We start from the raw sequence: 12715 nt of genomic DNA on the forward strand, positions 1-12715 counted from the left end.
CATGAAAACTAAGCCTAATATTATTTCGGAGATAGGTCTCTTCTCTCGTGGAGCGTCACATATTTTATTATAAGCAATAATATCACAGATAGTATATTTAGAAAGTAATTGTAAATACGATCACTTTCATTCACGTCAGGAAGGGATCTCTACAGAGTCTTTTGGCATCTACCAAGCGTTACCCGGTTTGTAACGCAGGAGGAATGCTTAAGGGCAGGTCCAATCTGTATAGCAATAGGCAACTAAACCTACATTAAAACTTTTTTTAAAAAAATTAAATGGAAAAGTTATATATATATATATATATATATATATAATAAGTGTTTTTGTAATTAAAATTTTTATTGCAAAGCAAAATTTTTGAATAAGGGGGAATGTAACGCTGCGCTGTTGTCAACCATCAGGGTTATGTAACTTGACATATTTTATCTTAATAAATAATTATAGTAATATTTATTTTTTTTATTTAAGCACTAAGATACAGTTATTAGTTCTTAATTGAGAGAGAAAGGGGAAAGAAAAACGAAATGACTGGTTTAAGAAGGACAAATACAAATAAAAGTTTATATGTATAGTACACATAAACATATTCTTATACATATATGTATAAGAATATGTTTATGTGTATGTTTGTGTATATGTATATATGTTGTTAGTATGTATATGTAGTTAGTAATAGTATGAAATTCGATAAAATGAGTATGTGTATATGTATGAATCTGTGTATATACATGTATATGTATATTGTGACAACCCGGACACGAGATTTTAATAATAGTTCGGGATAATTGTTAATTTTATACGAAGGCGTGAGTCCGACTCGTATCGGGAGCACAACGACGGAATTTTCACACAAAATGCCAGCGTGAGTTGTGAGAGGTCCACTGACAAACGATGAGCGAAGCCTCGCAGAGACGAGAAACAAGCGAATCGAAGGAAAAATCAATGGACTTACCAGACGATGAATGTATCACAGGCTCAGCGTCGATGAAATGGACCTCGTGACGATGATTGATATCCAATTATGACAATCAAACCACAACACTCGCAAATAAAAAACCAAAGAATATTATTAATGAACTTTAATAATGCTAGTAAAAATTATCAAAATACAAAAGGCGCAAATAAATGTCGCAACGCAGTGCGACTTGTTGCGCGGATAGCTCGCTTAGCTCTGTCGATTTTCGGCAGGGGGGAAAACGTGGATCAGTCGTCTGCTACGGAGACGACGAGTGCGCGACAATTTGGCGCTTCCGGCCGAAGGCGCGTTTATTTAAAATTGAGGAACCAACGACAACGTCATTTAATGTGCAAAAAATGGGAGGGTCGACTTGGGTCGTCACAATATATATTGAGAGACATGAGAAAGAAAGAGATGAGAATAATGATAAGGAAATGATAAGATTTAAGAGGTACTTTGAATGGGTTTTCTACAGTTTCCCCTATCCACTGAAAGGTTGTTTCAGACGAATGCGAGTACCTATTTAGAAATCGGCTGCAGACGTTAAAAGGACATAAGAAATAATGTAATTAAGGTCCTTTTACAATGAACCTAAGTGCTTCTTTTTAAGGTGCCGTCCCATGACCGCGAATAGCGTCGGCATAAAAGCGGAAAGCGTAAAATTTCTAAAATTTAGTGAGTTTCTCTGAGAGAAATGTTTTACACTCTATACATTTATAATATCATTGGTCATTTGTTGAGTGTCAGGCAACTAAAAAATAATAATTAAAAGTTTATTTATTTATTATAAAGCACTTATAAAGTAAATGAAATGGCGAGTGCATTAAAAGAAAATGTTCTAGTAAGTGACAATAGAAAATTGATTAAACAATAAGTAATATAAAAAATTTTGTACTTAATATTACTCAAAATGTAGTATAACAATATTGTAGAAATTTTTTTTAACCTTCCATTTATTATTTATGTTTTAATAAAGAAGTATAGAGTTATGAATCTGGAAAAAAGTACATTAATGATTCTTTAAAAGAGGCGAAGTAGAAAAGTTTAAATTAATAAAAGCAAAAATCTTGTGAAAAATAAAATGACTGGGTAAACAAACAATTAAGAAAATTGAAAAAAGAACTTGTACAGACTAAAAAAGGTTAGTTACATAGAAAGAAGAAAAGAAAATAATAATCTTATTTGTAGTAATATATTCGTATTTTTTAGTATATTTTTTTAATTAAATGCAATGTAATGAATTTATTTTAAAAAGCATTTCATTAAAAATTTGTAAAGTGGAATTTATATTCTGAATCTTTATTTATCTGCAGTTTCATCAAGCTGATTCCTTTATTTACAGAATTATCAGTTTACAGAATTCAATAAAAACAGTAGATACAAATAATAAAGGTACGCTACATATATATGGGTAGGGTACACTTTAAGTTGGTAAAGTTCAATCTGACAGAAGTAACGATTGTCAGATTGATTAACCTTTAAAAGTTTGTTCACAATCATCAAAATAGTGAACCTATTTTTATCAGTCTACTTATTGATATTAGATATTCCCTGGCGGATCTCGAAATCGGAATGTACGCTGAATTCGTTGTACATTCGTTACACATTGGTTAAACATTTAGTTGGAGTGAAAATTGTGTAGAAACTGAGTGGAAACTGTGGAAAAGTGTAATTGAATTGAATAATAAAAGTATTTAGTGATAGATTTGTGCTGTATTTGTGATAAATTAACGTGTTATTATTAAATAAATAAAGTTTAAAGTGTAAAATGTTCGCGTAAGTGAGTTTGACAGGCTAGGGAATTTTCTAGTGACATCCAACTTGATAGTCGATAAAGAAGTTGAGCCGCCGACTTTGCACGGTAGGTGGCAGCATTCATACTTTCACCTTTTTAAAAATTCTCTTTTTCAATTGTTAATAGAAAAATTAATTAATTAATAATTTATATAGTTTCTATGTTGTCATTTTTTTTAACAATTGAATTTTTGAAGATTGTTTAATGAGATAAATTAAACTTGTATAATCGATGCAAATTGTTGTTTTTTAATTAAATTCAATTAAATTAATTTAATCATAATTTTAATAAAGAAAACTTTTTTTATCTTTCTTTATTTTATTATTATTTATTTTTAATATAAATGTAATTAAAAGAAAAGATTTATTTAAAAGTATGTTAAAAACAACAGTTAAAATTATAATTATTTTGACACTTGAAATTAGAATATTATCGAACTTATTTATTAATAAAGAAAAGTTTCAACTTTAATTTGCAAAATTATGTATAACCTTGTATATATTACAAATAATATATTGTAACCGATATTATAACTAACCTTTTATATTAGAAATCATTAGAAATATTTGATCAATAATAATTTTCTTCTATTATATGTATTTGGATTATTTTACTTTTGTAATATTTTCAATAATTCTAATTATATTTATAAGCCAAAGAGAGGGTTAACTATTTTAATGATTGTATACAAATATCTGAATGTTATTTCTTTAAGGTTAAACGAACTAATTAATTTTAATATTAAATATCAATAAGTAGACTGATAAAAACTATTGTGATGATTGTAAACAAATTTTTCAAAGGTTAATCGATGAACTGACAATCGTTGCCTGTAAAGAATACCTTACCCAAATATGTATGAATCAGTTTGTGCAGAAACCGCATAAGTCCATTTTTTTCGAAAATCATTTTTTTATTGGAAAATTATTTTGAAATGAAGCCGCACAAACTGGTAAAATATTACAGATATTAATAAACCCTTAACCCTTAAAAATATTATTCAAAATTTTATCCCATGTATAAACATAACCTCAAAAGCATTGAAGACAGCATTTTGGTATAATATTTACTGTTTTACCAAAAAAATTTAATACGATTTTACAACGACAATATTCGAAAAAAAACTTAAATTTTTCAGTTTTTAATATTTTAAATTAATAAAAAATAAGAATATTAAAAATTTTAATTTTTTGCCACATTCAATTTGTATTAGAAAAAAATAATTATTAAAAATAAAATATTAATAAAAATTAATATTTTTTAAAAATATTGTACTAAATATTTAATAAAATTGTAATAGTACATTTATTTTACTCTATTTTTTGTGTTATTCATTTCGTTTTGTGCAGGAACCGCACAAGTCCAAAATTTTATTTGGGTCATTCCATTTTATTTCACCTATAGTCGTTGCGGCCTATTTTTAGAAAAATTTGGTATTTTGTATTAATGACTTTGAATATCCGTACAATTCATTTTTGACAATTATTTTATGAAATTTTTTTTTATTTACGTTGAAATTTAGTTTTTAAGTTGAGTTGAACGGAAAATAGGTTAGTTTGACAGCTTTGGAAATTTTATAAAAAAGAACAGAAATAATTCAATTAGTAAATTTTTTCATTGATATTTGTTTAAAATAGTCTAATTTACCAATGTTAATTGATAATTGTGTAAAAAAGCCAAAATACTACGTGAAAATAAATATTCAAACTTACCTGTAAAATGTCAAAATTTGTCACATTTTATTTATATTTTCCAAGACAGTTTATAAATATTATAAAATTTATTACTACGTAACAATAAGTACTTTCCATGTACTTTCACATAATAAGTTGGCTTTTTATTTTTATAATATAGAAATATATGAAATTTTACCTTGAATATTGAACTTTTCAGGATTTTATCAGATTTTGAACACTTATATCTTCGCAGGCGATTAATAAAAAAATCCCATTTTGGTATTAAAATTTAAGTTAAGTTTTCTTTATTCATCTTATCAAAATTTGGTGATGGAGAACGAGGTATTTTTTATTTTTATTCACTTTAAAAAATTCACCGCAAAATACGAATTTGAAGATTAAAAAACAAGTACTTTTATAAAACTGAAGTTGGTTTTCTCAATATTCATTTATTTGTGTGAATTTTATATATAAAAGTACTTGTTTTTTAATCTCCAAATTCGTATTTTGCGGTGAATTTTTTAAAGTGAATAAAAATAAAAAATACCTCGTTCTCCATCACCAAATTTTGATAAGGTGAATAAAGAAGATTTAACTTAAATTTTAAAACCAAAATGGGATTTTTTCATTAATCGCCTGCGAAGATATAAGTGTTCAAAATCAGATAAAATCCTGAAAAATTCAACATTCAAGGTAAAATTTCACATATTTCTATATTATAAAAATAAACAGCCAACATATCATGTGAAAGTACTTGGAAAGTACTTATTGTTAGGTAGTAATGAATTTTATAATATTTATAAACTTTCTTGGAAAATATAAATAAAATGTAGCAAATTTTGACATTTTACAGGTAAGTTTGAATATTTATTTTCACGTAGTATTTTGGCTTTTTTACACAATTATCAATTAACATTGGTAAATTAGACTATTTTAAACAAATATCAATGAAAAAATTTACTAATTGAATTATTTCTGTTCTTTTTTATAAAATTTCCAAAGCTGTCAAACTAACCTATTTTCCGTTCAACTCAACTTAAAAACTAAATTTCAACATAAATAAAAAAAATTCCATAAAATAATTGTCAAAAATGAATTGTACGGATATTCAAAGTCATTAGGGAGCGTTCAAAAATTACGTAACATTTTTTTGGGGAGGGGGGGTCAAGCACTTTGTTACGGACAGCAGAAAAAATGGCGCTAATGTATGCAATAACGTGTTACATGGGGTGGGGGGGGGTCAAAAATTAAAAAAAAACGTTACGTAATTTGTGAACGCTCCCTTAATACGAAATATCACATTTTTCTAAAAATAGGCTGCAACGACCATAGGTGAAATAATATGGAATGACCCATTTAATTTTTTATACCTTATATTAATTAAAAACCAAATCAATTATAGTGGGTTTTTAAACTTATGGGTGAGGAAAATATAATGCAAGAAGCAAAATTGATAAAAATTCTTGTATTTGAAAGAAAAACAGTTTTTATTGATTCCTGAACAATTTTGATTTATGGACTTGTGCGGTTTCTGCATAAACTGCCTCGTTTGTACCGTGCCTTTATTTTTTGTGCACATTGGTTTTTGTCATAAAAGTGAATTTAAATTTATGAAAATAATTATTAAGTGTTACGAACAGAAAAAAATATTAATTACAAAAATTATTATCTTTTATGTCCTATGTCCTATTTTAAAAGAAACTGCCAAGTTATGTTATTAGAGAATAAATTTAAGGGATAAAACACAATAAAACAATTAAGACCCTTTAATACATTTATTTTAACAAAAAAATCTCAACCTTAAAATATAAAAATAATACAGTAAGAGCTTATGATAACTTCACAAGCTAACGAGGGCGAGGCGTCGAGCTGCTTCCGACGGGCGGAAAAATGCACACACTTATCAAAGCGCGAAAATGTCAAGTGGTAGCGCACAAGAATGCACTTACGGGTCCACCGAGTCTAAACAGCGCAGGCACCACACGTGCGGACTGGCTGGTCAAAAAGACAAAAATTCAATAATTTGATTTTATTTAAATTATTGGATTTTTATTAAAGACGACTTCCGTTGGACTTCGCCGGCGTGAAGTATTCACTTTAACTTTTCGTCCGTCCAATTTTAATCACTATCTATGTAGTGGATTGTAAAAATTGAAAATCCGACTCACGGACGGGCTTAGTCCCGGCGTCTCAAATCGTTTTTATGCCTCTGAAAAATTTCAAAGCTGACTCGCGAATGGGAGTTGTACTGCAATTAATTGATTTCCGCGATCTTCTTTTATCTGAACGTTTAGAGACTTCAGGTGGGAAAATTTTGTGGACTAAGGGTTTTTAACACGTGATAAAGGCGTGAGCTCTGGGCCTGTTACTATGCCAATAATGCTGTGTTTTTATTTTCTTTTAATGGTATAGCCAAATATAATAATATGAACTTGATAAAATCAAGCACGAGTTATATTGAAAAGCTTGTTTTCTCTTGGGTCTATTTTATGAATTTTCCTTGTTGGAAAATGTTTAATTTCAGGTATATTTACCCTTTTTCCATTTGTGACAATTACAACTTTAATGTTGCATTGTCATAGGCATGTAAGATTGTTAGGCCCAGAATACATAATAATAAAAAAACCTGGGGGGGGGGTAGAATAAGAAAGGATGGAAGCTGAAGAATTACGTTCAAGGAAAATCTCATCGCGTAGATTTGTTTTTACTATTATTATTATATCTTTTTTTTATTAATTCGCGAGGAGTCCAATTTCTAATGTAATAACTATTGTTATTACTTGCGATAAATCATTCCTGTGTTTTATTCTAAAAGCATTTACACAACGTAGAATGGCCTGTAAACATTGCTACAATATTTAGTAATGTACCCGCAACATTCGCAGCATTCCCATTCACCAACTTCTACAATTTTGATTTGGGGACATTGTCCCAACATTCAACGCGTTCAGAATGGTGCCGGAATGTCCAATGTGCTCAGGGCGCCGCCGCAATGTTCGTTAACGCACTCGCAACATTCGCAACATTGCCGTTCGCTACTTTCTTCAATTTTAAGTGGGGAACATTGCCGCAACGTTTAAGGCACTTAGAACGTTGCCGCAATGTTTGTTAACATACTCGCAACATTCCTATTCACTAACTTCTACAATTTTGGTTTGGGAACATAGCCGCAACGTTTAATGCCCTCGGAACGCTGCCGCAATGTTCATTAACACACTTGTAATATTTACAGCACTAAAATTAGAAATTTTCAATTAACTATGTGGATATAATTTCCATTTTTCAATGTTATATTTAATTATGAATACCCGTAGAAATAATATTAGAATATATGCACATATTGTTATTGGTGATATTTATGACATTTTGTTATAGATATTTGTAATAATAATAATAATATGTGCATATATGACATTTCAAGAATAAATCCTGAATCCGTTCCCGCGGCATTATGCTGACAAGAGAATCCTATTATCAAAGTATTGTATTAAAATTTACGAGAAATAAATTTCACTACAAAACAAGGAGAAAAAAAATTAAATTTTTAGGTACTACTGTGACAAAACCACCGTGAATGTTCCCGTTTTTGTCCTCGAAAACTAAAAGCGATGAAAACGAAGTCGGGCGTATAATAATTAAATAATAATTAACTAATGTAAAAGAAAAGATAGAAGAGAATCATAGGTTTTCTTTGTATATCATTTACGCTGATTCTTTGTCTGAACGTTGGTGCCAAAGAATCGGATGTTGGGTGTTAGGTTTCATTGATAAGAACCAAGGAGCTGCACGTGTAGCAGTCTTCGCGCTCCAGACACAGGTCCCCTTATTCAGTTTGCTGGTGGCTCGTAATTAGTCAACACCTTACTTTCTTTTTTTAACTGTTCTCTTCCTTTTTTTATTTTTTTAAAAAAAATTCTCTTTTTTTTGTTTCACGCGCGAATTTGGAGTGTAATGGAATATATATATATATATATATACTTTTTTTGAGTGTTTTTTTAAGAAAAAAAAATGAGGGTAAGTAAGATTTCAAAATAATTATTTTATTGAAATTTTGAGAAAAGTTTTATTTTTGATGGAAATTTCAATAATTAAATTTTTCATTGAAATTTTGAGAAAATGTACATTTTTGAAAAAACCTCAAAATAAGAATTTTTATAGATTATTATTTAAAGAATAAATTTATTTTATATTTCTTTTTTTTATTATTTAGAAAGTAAAATAATAAAAATTATTTTAAAAAATTGCTGAAATTAATAATAATTAAATAAAATTATATGTTATATTAAAATAATAATTATTTAAAAATTGATGGTAAAAGTTAAATAATTTTAAAATTATTATGTTTTGAGAAATTAAAGATTTTAGAAAATGAAAATCAGTTAGAGAAAAATGATTGACAGATAGACAATGGCTTTGTTGTTGGCGATCGTTAGAAACGGAATTAGAGAGAGAAAAATATCTCCGTCCTTAGAAAATAATTTAAATCTAATTGGCTATCCGAAAATAGACGCCGCGAACAATCCAAATAGAGGGAGAAATTGTCGGTAAGAAATACATGGGAGAAGCGCCCAGCGTAAAGTGGTGAGGGAAACTCGCGGAATTTCGCTCAATCAATTTGAAATGCCTTACTCATACACTCGCACATTTTGAATTTTACTTACCCCAGAAAATTAAGGGTAGGGACGCAACTATATAAGCCAAGTAAATGCGTGCTTCTGTCTCTTTTATCTGAACAGTTTTAAACTGGTAAGAGCTTTCTTCTATATTTTATTATAAAGAAATTTCAGAACTATATAATCTACAAAGTCAAGTCTTTCAAACTTGAGAAATGCAGATTGTTGGGGGCTTTCTAACGATCTCTACCTAAGCGATCTGCATCTCTGGGCGAGAAAGATGAAAAGGACTAAATCGTAATTAAAAATAAAATTTATTTAATAATTGTTGATTTTGGGAGACCAATTGTTAGGGGCTCTCTAACGATTTCTATCAATACGATTGGTCCTTCCTAAATTAACAATAAAAAATTGCTTAAGAGGAAAGTCTGTTGTCAGGAGCTCTCGAAAGATTTCTACCAACACGACAGACATTCCAAATCTGCAATAGATTAAATTATTATTTGACAAAACAACAAAATCATACCAACAAATAAATCTTCAAAGTCAAGCCACGGAAAATCAATGGTCAGGGGCTTTCTAACGATCTCTACCAACACCATTGATTGTCCAAGAGTGGTTAAAAAGATAAATCGTAATTCTTGTTTAATATTCTTATATGCCATGTGCATTGCAATAGGCGATCCACATGACAATTTGAAAGATTAAACTTTAGAGATGACCCTGACAAGCCCAAGAAATAGCTAGAATAGGATATAATTAATTTATTCAAATTAATTATTTAGTATGGTTTTTCAGAGATAAATTTATTGAAGTTTAATGTAAACATTATAGTTTAACAATATTTTGTTGAACTATGTTAAGTCATTGAGGTTTAATTTTTTTATACTATAACGATAATATTGGATTAATCAACAATCTTATTAATTAACCTCCCCTTTTTATTTGTTATAAAAAGAAACCCAAACGTGAATCGTTAGACGCCAGTCAATTTTTGTGGTGCCGTAATTTTCCCCAAATCTCAAATGTCATAATATTCATTTGACATAAAACCAGTTGACATAACCAATATTTGTCATAATTTTTTTGGTCATAATTTTACTTTAGCATAAATTTTAATTGACATACTAATTATTCAGCATAATTCGCATTTGACAGAATGTTTATTTAGTATAAGTTATATTCGGTATAACTTTCAATTGTCAAAATTTTTATTTGGCATAATATACATTTGTCATAATCTTTATTTGACATAATTTTCATTGATCATAATTTTAATTTGGCATAATTATCATTCATCATAAAATGTATTTGATATAATGTTCATTCGTCATAACTACTTTTTGACATAATATTTATTGGTAATAATTCTTAACTGGTATAACGCTAATTTAACATAATGACTATTGGACATAATGCTCATTTTTCATAATTCTTAATAATCATAACTGTCATTTGTAATAATCACTTTTTGATATAATGTTTACTATTAATAATCAGCAATTGACATAACGCTTATTTAGTATAATGTGTATTTGACATAATGTTCATTTGTCATAATTTGCATTTCACAAAATGCTCATTTGTCATAATTCTTATTAGTCATAACTTTCATTTGTCATAATTTTTATTTGGCATAATTATCATTTAGTATAAAATATATTTGATATAATGTTTATTCGTCACATCGATTGTTTAATATAATTTTCATTTATAATAATTCTTAATTGGCATAAATTCAATTTAACATAATTGTTATTTGATATAATGTTAATTTGTCATAATTTACAATTCTCATAATGCTCATTTGTCATAATTCTTATTAGTCATAACTGTTATTTGTCATAATTACTGATTGACATAATGTTAACTTTTTATAATAAGCACTTGACATAATGTTTATTTCGCATAATTTAAGTTTGACATAATGTTCATTAGACACAATTTTAATTTGACATAATGTTCATTGTTCATAATTTTTATTTGTCATAATTATCATGCAGTATAAAATGTACTTGATATAATGTTCATTTGTCATAACTATTTTATGACATAATGTTTATTTGTAATAATTTTTAATTGGTATAACGCTAAATTAGTATAATGTGTATTTGACATACTGTTCATTTGTCATAATTTTCATTTGACATAATTCCCATTTGTCATAACTTTATGTGTCAACGATTTTTTGCTGTATCTTCCCATCCTTGGTTTTTTAATTAGTAGTTTGTATATGTTGGTAAAGTAGATTAGGTGGCGCTGTCTAATATTTCTGAAATTAATTTTATCTTGCTTTTAAATATGAAAATTACAATTTTAATATTGTACAATTTTTTAATGTCATCATTATTAATATGTGACGTTCCATGAGGAAAGGGACCTTAGCTGCAAAAAAATGAAAATTGAGTTTTTGATATCAGTCGATAGATCTTGAGTTGCTCTTTCAGATACAAAAGTTAAAAATTGTACTTTTCTATTTAGTTTTTTTGTTATAAAGCATTAATCATGACCATGTTAATCGCGTTCCAGCACGGACTACAGAAACCATCCCCACCACTTCTACACTAGTATACTTGTCGTAAGCGTGAGCTGTAGGAACGATGTAGTAGTAAGGTGGTGGGGCTGATTTTCGATGGAGGGTCTCAACCAATCAGGGACGCTCTACTTTAAATACCTTTTCTGGAAAATGCGTCTATTGCAGCTAAGGTCCCTTTCCTCATGGAACGTCACATATGAATTGTCATATTATTTTTAAAAAAATGTAATTGAATTGTACAATATTAAAATTGTAACTTGGAAAAAAAAGTAATTTTTCATATTTAACCCCTTCGTGCCCAGGCAAAACTGAGCATATAAAAAAACGAAACTAAAGTGGTTCCTATAGTTTTTGGGGTCGCTGATTACGAATCTGGTGTTAGTTTTTAAAATTCAAAATGGCGGATTCAATATAGCGGACGAAAAAATAAAAATTGTTCGGATTCGCTTGAAAATTGTCACTCGGGGGTTTTCGGGGTCGCTGATTACGAATCCGATATTAGTTTTTCAAAATTCAAAATGGCGGATCCAATATGGCGGACGAAAAATCAAAATTGTTTGGATTCGCTTGAAAATGGTTACACGCGGGTTTTCGGGGTCGCTGATTACGAATCCGATATTAGTTTCTCAAAATTCAAAATGGCGAATCCAATATGGCGGACGAAAAATCAAAATTGTTCGGATTCGCTTAAAAATGGTCACTCGGGGGTTTTCGGGGTCGCTGATTACGAATCCGATATTAGTTTCTCAAAATTCAAAATGGCGGATCCAATATGGCGGACGAAAAAATTAAAATTGTTCGGATTTGCTTGAAAATTGTCACTCGGGGGTTTTCGGGGTCGCTGATTACGAATCCGATACTAGTTTTTCAAAATTCAAAATGGCGGATCCAATATGGCGGACGAAAAATCAAAATTGTTCGGATTCGCTTGAAAATGGTCACGGGGGGGTTTTCGGGGTCGCTGATTACGAATTTGGTATTAGTTTCTCAAAATTCAAAATGGCGGATCCAATATGGCGGATGAAAAATCAAAATTGTTTGGATTCGCATGAAAATGGTTACTCGGGGGTTTTCGGGGTCGCTGATTACGAATCCGATATTAGTTTTTCAAAATGACGGATGCAATGTGATGGA

The sequence above is a fragment of the Leptopilina boulardi genome, unplaced genomic scaffold (genome assembly GCF_019393585.1).
Source record: "Leptopilina boulardi isolate dan_hultmark-lab unplaced genomic scaffold, ZJU_Lbou_2.1 LbouV2_371, whole genome shotgun sequence".
Taxonomy (NCBI): Eukaryota; Metazoa; Arthropoda; class Insecta; order Hymenoptera; family Figitidae; genus Leptopilina; species Leptopilina boulardi.